At 38.6% G+C, this 12,662-nt stretch overlaps 1 non-coding gene across 1 annotated transcript; it reads right to left on the bottom strand.

The window, feature by feature from the left end:
• Positions 1–7,761: 7,761 nt before the first annotated feature.
• Positions 7,762–7,865, bottom strand: LOC112298222 (U6 spliceosomal RNA). Its single transcript, XR_002974127.1, has one exon. It is a non-coding gene; the product is annotated as a U6 spliceosomal RNA (small nuclear RNA).
• Between the last annotated feature and the right edge of the window lie 4,797 nt (positions 7,866–12,662).

Consider the following 12,662-nt stretch of genomic DNA (forward strand, 5'->3'; position numbering starts at 1 on the left):
GTTCGGTGTGGCATTAGAGTGAGTAGAGTGATACCTGCTGATGCTCGGATGGCAGGCGGAACCAGGTCATTAAAGACTTTGTGGCCAGGATAAGAATTCTCAGACTGAGAACGACGGGACATGCTTGGTGTGAAGGACAGCTGGAGACGCAGAGTGAATGTGGGCCACCTGCTGGGAGACTGGAGCAGTGTGACATGAGACAAGAGGGGAGCTAAGAGAGACTAAAATATGAGGTGGACGGAATGAAGAACTGGTGAGAAATGACCAAATGTGGGACGTGGTCGGATATTTGTATGATGGTGGGATGTATCGGCAATGAGTCCGGGTTTTTGCCTGGTACAGTTGGATAGGCGAGGGTGCCGTCTTCTGGGAAAAGCAATCCAGGTGTAAGGGAAGATTACAGGTTTGTTTTGCCCATGTTGATATTCAGGTGCCCTTATGCCATTGCTGTATGTATAGATATAGAGTGTGCATTCGAGTACACGAGAGACTAAAACTCAGAGGGGAGGTCACAGCTGAACACATAAGCCTGATTGTCATTGCTACCTAGGTGGCATGAACACTGACGACCCCAGGGACATGAATGAAATTCAGTGAAATGAAGGGGGACATTCCCGCTGATAGTATCGCTCTATCCCTACTACCAAGCTCTTCGTCCCCAGCCACACACCGAGAGCTGCCTCCCAGGCCATTGAGGATGTTTTCCATTCAGTCCTGGCAGGCTTATTTTCAAATTAAATAGGAGTGAGTGCGTGCACGTGTGTATGTGGTGGATAGGGGTAAAAGTTTATTCTGTGAACCCAGGGTTGGAAAGTTACCGTGGACTGAGTTTGGATTCATTTTCTAGCCCTGTAGTCTGCCAAGGTTTTCAAGATGGAGGGAGCGAAGTGGCTTTTCCTGGGGCGTAACTTGTCTCCTTTACTCTTGGCTTTTTACGTAGCTCACACCTCTTTCTCCAAGGTTCCCTACTGCTTGAGACTTTAAATAGCATGATTTTATTTCTAATTTTCTCATAATTGTGCCACCCACAATGACTGGATAGTTGTGCTTTTTCTGCTTCCAGCAAGGTTTACTGGGAGTTGAACACCTACTTTTTTATGTCCCCACCTGCCTTGGCGTATGATTCTGATTCTTAAACATGAACAGGTGCCCAAACCTTCTGTCCCTTAGGGAGGGTGTTATCAGAGATCTCCATCTTTCCAATGGAATTGTTGTCGAAATCGCTGGGTTTCATTTCCTTGGTTTGGTTTGTACTGATGGGAACATGCTTTCAAAACACTTTTCTCATGATATTCCTCGGGTGATTTTCCTGGCTTTTCTACGTGTCTGGAGGAAAAAGTAGAGTTTTGAAGGGGCCAGAATGCAGATTTTGGGAAGGCAAGGGTTCTTGCTTGTGGCTGATAGTTAGGCTTACCCTAGACTGAGATTTTAGGGACTGTTTTTATCACCTATCATCTTTCAGTTCTAGTGTGGAAAAAGTATATTTTGCTTTGAATTTAATACCAACCAATATAGGGTGAGTGCCTTGAATAATCTGCTGGGGTCTTGCCCTGTGGATACAAAAACAAGAAAGGCATAATCCATGCCTTCAAGGTGCATGTTTGTATAGTAGAGGTGACAGAAAGGAAACGGCCAACTCTAAGGTGATATGATGACAAAGGTAAAGAAGCAACTAATGTGAACTGGATAAATTATCCCACTAGAGATTTTAAGAGCTATGTGTTTTAAGGAACTGGGCAAGGTTAGTTTGCACAAAACAGACATGTGAACAGTTTGTTTCACAGGAAAAGCGGGTGGCCCCCACAGACCAGTTTTGAAAATGGAGTACATAGCCAGAAATATTCAGGACCCAAATATTCAGAAGCTCCTTCATCAGTTAGATTTGCAACAAAAATGGATATTAATGGAATAAGTAATAATTCCATTAATTACTTGCACAGGTGGATGCACAGGACGTACCACTGTTAGCAAACTGGCAAAACTTGTATATTAAGTAGAAGAATTCTGGCTGATCAACATGACCCACATATTTGTAAGAATATATTTAGTATATGTACACTTATGTTTTTAGGTAACAGGATGAAAAAATATGATACAATTTTTCCCCTCCTGTTAAGGCACTGTCACTTAAGCACAAGTGTGGAGTACTGGAAATAGAATTCAAGTTTGCAGATGAAAGCAGGGAAGTAGTGTCAGATGGCTGTGTTTCTGTAAAGGAAAAGTCTCAAGAAGGAAAACCAGAAATGCCGTGCATGCTCTATCCTTCTTGCTCAGTGAAACAGCAACATTAGATTGTCTAAAGTAACAGGGACAATGTATATTGTCACAGTCATGTTCATTTTTGAAACAATGTGGACGTTGACTACTAGTATTATCAAGAATATATTCAGGATTGTGTGGATACTTGTCTTTATAATCAGGAAATACCAGGGTGAGGGGTGGCGGTGAGGTCAATGCACTTCTCTCACAAAGCTGTTTCTGTGTATTATGTGTAACAGACAGGGTAAACATCTTTACACTCTCCCTTGAAGAGACCATGCATTTAAATTTAAGTGAAATCAACAAAGAAGAAAATAGATGTATGGACATGTGATTTGGAGATTAACACTAGTCTCAAAATGTAAATAAAAGGTGGCACGTGAAGAAAAAAAATCATACTTTAAGTGCTGAAGGGACATGGAGGAGGGAGGTGACAAACAGAAATTCTGTATTATCCCAGAGGACTTAGAATTTATAGGGAGATGAAACTTGGCCCTCTGGAAGGGAGGACCTTCCCAAGAACTTGAGATATCCAATATGGAAATGAGCTGCTTCGGGATAATGAACCCACAATAACAGCGCGTTCAAGCGGCTCTCGGATTACTGCCTGTGGAGGGTGTCATAGAAGGACTCGATTTGTGTGAGCGACTGGGCTGGATCAGTGACGTCCCATTTATTTTTAAGGAGTGAAAAATTTTTCAACTCACCTTTTACATAAAAGCACAACATTTAAAATATACATTTAAATAAAAAGAGGGCTCTTTTGGTGAGCCCCCACCCTCTGGTTTCCTCAGCTCTCACATGACTAACCCTTGGAACCTCCTTAGAATTCCAAGGGCCTGAACAATCCCCCTCTTCACTACATAACATCTAAGGATTTATGATTCCTTTTGCTTCCAGGATTCCATGATTATTCTGTATAGGAGTCGTTCTTGTTTGAAATGGTTCATTCCTAGGTTTCTTTTCTTTTTCTCTTAATTCCTAAAACACATGGAATGTCACAAATTAGGCTGAGAAATTTTTAGCCCGGAGTTTAGTTTAGATCTGTCTAAACACACATTTTCACCAGTCAGGATATAGAAATGATAGGGTTCTTTTCACCCCCAAAGGAAGACTTTCTGAGATCTAGGAATATATGCTTCAGATTCAAACTACTTGAAATCGGATTGGATGACAATGAGGAAGTGCAGCAGTAAGTAACCAGCCCCGATAACTTTGATCAGCTTGTATTTAGTGTGTTAGGGAATTATGTGTTTCTTTCAACTCTGTCTGGCCATACAGGCTCTTTTGAAGCTCACATGTAGGCAGTTAATCTTACTGGGTTCATTGATTTATAACAGGGAGAAAAATGCTCTTGTGAATCCAAATAACTTAAACTTGAAAAAGTTCAGTCAAGTGATTTTGTCCATAAGCCACTAAGAAAATTAAAGAGATATCAAACAGAGAACAGATGTCTTGTAGGGCCATGGCAGTGCAGGTGCAAAAACGAGTTAACCAGTTCATAGCTTGGGAGACTCAACATGTTTACTAACCTAAAAGAGATGGTGACAACAAACAGATAATGATTTATTAATCAGCGTGGAGAAAAGGTGGCAGTTCTGATTTGAAGAAAATGAGACCTTTTTTTATCAGTCTCTCTGGTGTATGTGCTCTTAGCAGGCCAAATTACAGTTAATTTACAGAAGAGAGAGGCATCAGCAAGTGTGTTCACTGCCACCTTAGTTCTGAGCAAGGAGCTGAAGGCGTCCTGTTTGTGCAGCACCTGCAGAATATGTGGATAAAATGTGGTGGGTGCTTTCTCCCTGGGGTATTAGGAGTAATCTGTTAGAAGCATCATACTAATGGAAATAAAGCACCATGGATGCATGGCCAAGACATATAATTAATTTTTTTATAAAAGGAGATATAGGACACAATACCATTTTCATAAATTAAAAATACATCAGTACAAAACAATAAGACTCACATTTTGTCAGAGCACATTCAAACGCATGGTTGCCTGTGGGAGGATGAAGGAAGAATAGGAACGGAGGAATGGGAATAAAAGAGAATTAAGACAGCGACCACACCATTAGTTGTTATGCAATGCAAAACCAGTGGTATGTAGGAGAAATGTGCATAGTAAACTTTCGAAGCGAAGAAGAAATTGGTCAAATCTGTGAGGATGAGAGAAAACTTCTCAGAGGAGGAAACACTTGAGCTGGGTTTTCAGGCTTAGAATACTATGGAATATTGGGAGAACTTAAATAATTCAGTGTAACCAGAACATACAATAGTCATTGAGAAATAATGGGAGATGAGGTGAGTGCTGTAAGTGGGGTACAGATCACAGATGGCCTGGCATGCCGTGTAAGCAACTTGCATTTCCTCCCAGAGCCAATGGAACTAACAGAAGTTTTAAGCATAGAAAATATAAAAATGGATTGAGTAATATACAGACCACTCAAGGATGTTTCGACTGAGTAGTATGCAGATCACACAAGGATGCCGTAAGCAAGGTAGAGTCTGGATTTGAAGCAATAGAACTCAGAAAGACAAATCTGTAGGAATATTTGAAACAATCTACATAGAGAAGATGAGTGTCTGAATTAAGGGAGTAATAAGAGGGATGGATGCTGGGACAAGATGTGCCAAGGTATTAAGGTGTAAAATTGACAGGGCATTGTGACTGGTAGAGAACAAGAGCTGAGAAGAAAGGTTTAGGATAACTCCCAGGTTTTTAGCTTGGGTTATGAGATAAAAGTTATGTTATTAGACAATAAGGGCAATTCAGGGGAAGGTTCAGGAGTGGATGTAGTTCAATGTTGTGCATGTTGAGTTGGAAGCACTTGGGGGGCCATTCAAGCTGTGACATCTAGTCCCAGGAGGCTGGCCTGAGTAAAGATACAAATTTGGGAATGAAGGCAGTAAAAAAAAAAGTCCTGCCTCTGTTTTGAAAAACTCAGGGGGGAATCTGTAGAAGGAAGAGGAAAAAGTATCAAGCACTTAGAACATACAAAGGACTGGAGAGAGGAAAGAGGGGGTGCAAGAAGGTATTCCAGGTGCAATAGAGGAATGAGAGAAAGAGAAAGAAATCTGTAAAATAGAAGGAACCTTAGGAGAAATGGTGTATTGGGAGGCGAGGGCACTGAATACTCGGTGAAGGAAGAGGAAAGGCTTTCTTCCAATCCACACATCTTTCCATCAGCAAGCCCTGCAGATGGCATCCCCGAAGCTCAAGTCTCCGCTGGTCTGCGACGCCATCTCTGTCAGCCAAGCCCCTGCCAACATCAACTCTCTACGTGATGGCCTCTTAACCGGTCTCTTGCCTCCACGCTAATCTTAAATCATAGCCGGAGTACTTTATTTAAAACACAAATTACATCATGTCACTTCTCTGGTTATAAACCTTCCATCACTTCTCCTTATAAATAGAAAAGAAATCCATATTTTTATCATGGCCAAAAAGAACCGGCAAAATCTGCCCCCTGCTGGTCTCTCCCTTCCTTTCCATGCCACTTCCTCTCTCAGTCTCTCTTAGTCTCCATTCTGTTCTAAGAGGCAACAAGTTCTTCCCAGCCACCCCCCTTTCTTCCCTGAAATGCTAGCGTGGCTTGTCCATTCTCCCCCGACCCCACTTTCCCTCTTTACTGTGCCTTAAGTGTCAGAGGTAAAGTGTACGGTGTGAGCAGTCAGGGAGACACCCAGAGAAAAGGCTCACAGGAGAAGGAAAGAACTGGGATTTTCTCTATATGAGAAAACTGTAGTTTTTACTGACACAGACACGTGTGTGTACACACCTGTCAAAAGCAATTATAAACATATTCTTCACCACCAGAAGTTCCCACCTTCCCCCTTCCAACCAAGCTCCTCCCTCAATAGCTGCCAAGGATGTGACCACCTTTTGATTTTTGTTACCAGCCTTTTGCACTTCCCTAAACCTCATCAGATGTCCCACTGGGGAAAATGATGGTAAATTCGGGGCTTGACCAGATTGGAATCCTTCAACATCATCTGTGTGACTGTTATAACTGTCCCAATTTGTCTTTCCCATTGTAAATTACCTCCGCCTCTGCTAGCACTGTGACTGGCAGAGAACATAGCCGGCATTTGTCAGCTAGCCCTAGAAAGGACATTTTCTTGATGGAATTTAGAAGATTTAGCTTTTTTTTTTTTGCTCCTCCAGTTATCTGATATCTTTAAAAATATTATTTTAAAATAGTTTTTCTATTTTTTTCCTCAAAGGTTGGAAGCAAAAATCTTGAGCTACTACATCCTGCTATATACTACTTGAAAATAGAAGTTGATTTTCTTTGTAAAAACTGTTTTTAACAAGATTTGCCAGCAAGTACTTACTGAACACCTGTTTTACTCTTAACATCAAGCTGAAGGAGTTAGGAAAAGAATCTAAGCAATGAGTCTTAACTGAGGTAGCTGATGTCCATTGGAGATGGAAAAACATACTCAAGTGAAGTGATTAGAGACAGGGGCAGCGTCGTGGGATATGCTGGGAAAGTTACTCAGTTAAGTCACTTGGTCTTCTAGATCTCAGTTTCTTCAGCAGCAGCTGAGAGGTTTGATTTCAATTAGTGGTTATCAGACATTTATATTAAATACACTGAACCAGATAATGGGGCTGGCCTGCTGAGTAGCTGCCCGGGATATCCATCTACATGAGGTGTTAAAACAGCAGTGGAAACAAAATAAGATGGAGAAAACGGAATTTATCAAGACTGCTCTCAGGAAGAGTACCATATGTGATCTGAGAGTAAGCTGTTTGGGATATTGGGTGAGATTCCCAAGGAGCAAGATTAAGAAACAACAGATGGAGAATGAACCCTTCTGCAGGGAGGGACTCTGGTTTACCACCGGGCTGTTGTTCTCTTAAACTGCAAGCTTGGGCCGCATCCAAGCCGCCTGGGACAACAGAGGGAAGGCTGGACCTCACCACTAGCAGTCTTGTTTTTCTGCCCCCTTTACGCGGTGTTCAGTACTTCTACACAAATGAACAAATATTTTAAAAATATAGTCTGCCTGGGACTCATAAGTATTAGCACTGCTTGCCTCAGCCTAGTTCTGTAGCAAATAACTCCTTTACAAATGCAATTTTACATAGGACCCCAGAATAAAAAGCAGATCAAACAAAAGCACCTTGGTTAAAGTAGATGTAAGGGCACAAGGCTTTGTGTGCTCAGCTTCTCTTTAAGCCTGACGAGAAAAATTTTGTCTGATCCTAGTCCTCAGTGAAATACTCTAGAAATTACTGACTTCTACCTTTGTTTAAGCATTAATACTCTGTCATTCTGTGATAAGGTACAGACATCTAGAGAATCAGATTGTAATATTCTATTTCTTAAGTCATTCATCAATATTAATATACTTAACAGTTACTTTGAGAAAAATGAAATACTTCCATGTTAAATGTATAATTTTCCTTTTTGGACAGTTAAAGCATAAAAGGTTTTTTGCCTATTTTTTGTACTATGTACTCTTTAAACAATTTGACTTTTAAGATGTAAGTTATAAAATGTGGAATGCTTCACAAATTTACATGTTATCCTTGTGCAGGGGCCGTGCCAACCTTTCTGCATCATTCCAGTTTTAGTGTATGTATGGCCAAAGCGAGCACTACATGTATAATTTTCCCTTATATTTCCTCTTTGTATTATTTTATTTTATTTTTGTTGTTAAGTACAGTTGTCTCCTCTTTGTCTTTTTTTAAACTTATTTTCTGAAATTTTTCTTGAACTCCTTTCAGCCCTTGTATTAAATAACACATTTTTATTTCCACAAACTCTTTCTTGTTCTTTGCACCTTTAAAAAATAATGGTAACCTGTTCTTGTTTTATGGATGCCCTCTCTTCTTAAACCTCTCTGAGGCTGTTAGCATTCTTTTGACATTTGTTTCTCCTGTCTAGATTACCTTTTGATTGTTTCTCAGGTTTTGTTTGCATTCTATTCCTTCACTTTGGAACATCTGGTTCTCTGTAAGTTTCCGAGGAGCCTTGACTAAAATTCTTATTTAACAACAAGGAAACAGCAGCCTTAGATGACACACTAGATTAGATGGGTTTAATTGTTTTTTTCAGAGAATCTCACTCCAAAGCAGCAGATTATACATTCTTTTCAAGCTCACATGGAATATTTTATAGGATAGAACACGTTAGGACACAACAAATCTCAATAAATTTCAATAAGTTTAAAAAGATTGAAATCAAATCAAGCATCTTCTCTGATCATAATGGTATGAAACTAGAAATCAGTCACAAGAAAATAACTATAAAATACACAGACATGGAAACTAATAACATGTGACTAAAAATAAGTGGGTTAACAATGAGATCAAGGAAGAAATCAAAAGATACATTGAAACAAATGAGAATGAGAACACAACAATCCAAAATCTATGGGACACAGTAAAGCAGTCCCAAGAGGGAAATTCGCCCTATCTCAAGAAACAAGTAAAATCTCAAATAAACAATCTAACTTTACACTTAAAGAAACTAGAAAAAGAACAACAAATAAAGCCCAAAGTGAAGAGAGGAAAGGCATAATAAGGATCAGAGCAGAAATAAATGAAACACAGTCTAAAAAAATACAAAAGATCAATGAAACCAAGGGTTGATTTTTCAAAAGATAAATACAATCAACAAATATTTAACAAGACTCATTAAGCAATAAAGAGAGAGGACCCAAATACATAAAATCAGAAATGAAAGAGAAGTAACAACTAACCCCACAGTAATACAAGGGATTGTAAGAAAATATTATGAGTATCTGTATGCCAACAAATTGGACAATTTAGATAAAATAGATAAATTCCTAGAAACATACAATCTTCTAAAACTGAATTAGAAAGAATAAGAAAATCAGAATAGATTGAATACAACTAATGAAATTAAAACAATAATCAAAAAATTCCAAAGAAACAGAAGTCCTGGACCAGATAGCTTCACAGTTGAATTTTACTAAACATTCAAAGAACTAACAGTGATCCTTCTCAAACTATTCCAAAAAATTCAAGTGGAGAGAAGACTCCAAGCTCATTTTCCAGGCCAGTATTATCTAATTCAAAAACGAGATAAGGACACTACAAAGAAAGCTGTAGGACAATACCTGATGAACATCAATACTAAAATCCTCAACAAAACATTAAACCAGATCCAACAATACATTATAAAAAACTTACACCATGATCAAGTGGGCTTTATTCCAAAGATGCAAGATTGACAAAATATCTACATATCAATAAACATGATGCAGCACATAAACAGAATGAAGGAGAAAATTCACATGAGTTGCAGAAAAAGCATTTAATAAAATCCAGCACCCATTGATAATAAAAACTTTCAGCAAAGTGGGAATAGAGGGAACATACATCAACATAATAAAGGCCATATATGATAAACCCACAGCTAACACCATACTCAATGGACAAAAACTAAAAACATTTTCCTTAAGATCAGGAGCAAGACAAATCTGCTCTCACCACTATTATTCAACATAGTACTGGAAGTCCTAGCCACAGCAATCAGACAAGTAGAAGAAATAAAAAGCATTCAAACTGGAAAAGAAGTAAAACTGTTATTATTTGCAGATGAAATGATACTGTATATAAAAAACTCTAAGGATTCTACCAAAAAACTACTAGAACTGATAAATGAATTCAGTAAAGTAGCAGGACACAAAATAAATATCTAGAAGATAGAGAGAGAAAGAGAGAGAGAGAGAGAGAGAGAGAAATCAGTTGCCTCTCGTATGAGAGATCAATTGCCTCTCTGACCGGGGATTGAACCCGCAACCTGGGTATGTGACCTTACTGGTAATCAAGCCTTCAACCTTTTGGTGTGTGGGATGATGTTCCAACCAACTAAGCCACCTGGCCAGGGCCAATAGCATTTTAATATACCATAATGAACTATTAGAAAGGGAAACTAAGAAAACAATCCCACTTATAATTGCATAAAAAATACCTAGGAATATATTTAAACAAGGATGTAAAATCCCCATACTCAGAAAATTGTAAGAAATTGAAGAAAGAAATTAGAGAAGATACAAATAAGTGGAAGAATATACTGTGTTTATGGATAGGAAGGATTAACATTATTAAAATGTCCATACTACCCAAAGCATTCTATAGATTCAATGTAATTCCTATCAAGATACCAATGGTGTATTTCACAGAATTAGAACAAATATTCCAAATATTTTTTTATAGAACTACAAAAAACCCTGAATAGCTACAGAAATCTTGAGGAAAAAAAGGACTAAGTTGGAGGAAACATGCTACCTGACATCAGACTATACTACAAGGCCATAGTAATCAAAACAGCATGGTACTGGCACAAACCCAGAAATAAACCTATGCCTTATGGTCAATTAGTAGTAGTCAACAAAGGAGGCAAGAACATACAATGGGGTAAATATATGGGAAAATTGGACAGATGCATGCAAAACAATGAAATTAGGCCACCTTCTTACACCATACAAAAGAATAAACTTAAAATGAATGAATGACATAAATGTAAAACTTAAAACCATAAAAATGCTATAAGCAAAAAATAGGAAGCAAAATATCAGACAATTATCAACAATATTTTTTCTGATATGTCTTCTAGGGCAAGGGAAACCAAAGAAAAAAACAAACAAATGGGACTATATCAAATTAAAAATTTTTGCACAGCAAAGGAAACCATCAACAAAATGAAAAGAAAAACCACTGAATGGGAGAACATATTCATCAATGATACATCTGATAAGGTATTAATATCCAAAATATATAAAGAACTTATACAACTCAATGCCAAATATCCCCCCAAAACAATCCAATTAAAATATGGGCAAAAGACCTGAATAGACACTTCCCCAAAGAGGACACAGAGATAGCCAGCATTACTAATCAGGAAAATGAAAATTAAAACCACAGTGAGATACCACTTCATACCTGTCAGAATTGCCATCATTAATAAATCAACAAACAACAAGTATTGGCCAGGATGTGGAAAAAAGAGAACCCTCATGCACTGTTGGTGGGAATGCAATTGGTGCAGCCACTGTAGAAAGCAGTACCTCAAAAAATTAAAAATGGGACTGCCTTATGACCGGCAATTCCACTTCTGGGAATATATCCAAAGAAACCCAAAACACTGATTTGCGAGAATATATGTACCTCTTGTTCACTGCAGCATTATTTACAATAGCCAAGATTTGGAAGCAGCCCAAGTGCCCATCAGTAAATGACTAGATAAAAAAGCTGTGGTACATTTACCCAATGGAATAATACTTGGCCATAAAAAGAAGGGAATCTTACCTTTTGTGACAGCATGGATGGACCTGAAGAGTATTATGCTAAGTGAAATAAGGCAGTCAGAGAAAGACAAATACCATATAATTATACTTATATGTGGAATCTAATGAACAGAATAAACTAATAAATGAAATAGAAGCAGACTGACAGCTGTTAGAGGGGAGGCGGGTTGGGGGCCTAGGTGAAATAGTGAAGGGATTAAGTGGAGAAAAGAAAACTCATAGATACAGAAAACAATATGGTGATTACCAGAGGGAAAGGGAGGTAGAAGAGTATAAAGGAGGGATAAATGCTGATAGGAGATTGACTTTGGGTGGTAAACGCAGAATACAATATACAGATGATGTATTATAGAATTGTCCACCTGAAACCTATATAATTTTATTAGACAATGCCACCTGAATAAATTCAATTAAAATTTTAAAAATTCATATTTAAGAATGAAAGACTAGGTTGATTATTATTGCCCGATCTGTGATGTCCTCTGTTGCCTCAAGTCCCCTTCCAGAAGGAGATGGCAATTCAAATTCTGGAGGTGTTAATTATCAGGCTTCCTACCTGTACTTCTGTTGGGCTGAAATGAAGAGAGTCACTTTGGGCTACCAACTCTTGTGTGGGAGCACTAAGTCCTCCCAGGCAGGTTGCTTAATTCCTTGAGGAGCATTTCTCAGGTCTTCATCAATGGGGCAGGGCATTGGAGAAGGGATCGTATCAGGCTGACCCAGCAGAGTCTACAGTTGACTCTTCATCCACCATCTCAAATTTTGCCTCTTCTCCCATTCTCTCCACCCTCACTCATTCTAAATAACTGCGATGAAAATACAGTCATATGTCAGCCTTCCTCCTATGCATCCTCTGAGATGTGACATCTTACACGCTCATATTGGGTGGTATGATCCGACTGTCTAGGATTTTTTAATGATTATTACTACCATTCTCAGTGCTTTTTATGAATTTTTCCTTTTTGTATTCTACTGTTGTGGCATGCTAGAGATGGGGAGCTTGGGAAGCTCCATTTAACATGTAGGCAGAAGCGGGTACAGTGCTGGTAGAGAATTTATAAACAATAATAAAATTAACTGAAAGAAAGTCTGGTATTTATTATCATCAAGGTCAG

Source organism: Desmodus rotundus, chromosome 5 (genome assembly GCF_022682495.2).
Source record: "Desmodus rotundus isolate HL8 chromosome 5, HLdesRot8A.1, whole genome shotgun sequence".
Lineage (NCBI taxonomy): Eukaryota > Metazoa > Chordata > Mammalia > Chiroptera > Phyllostomidae > Desmodus > Desmodus rotundus.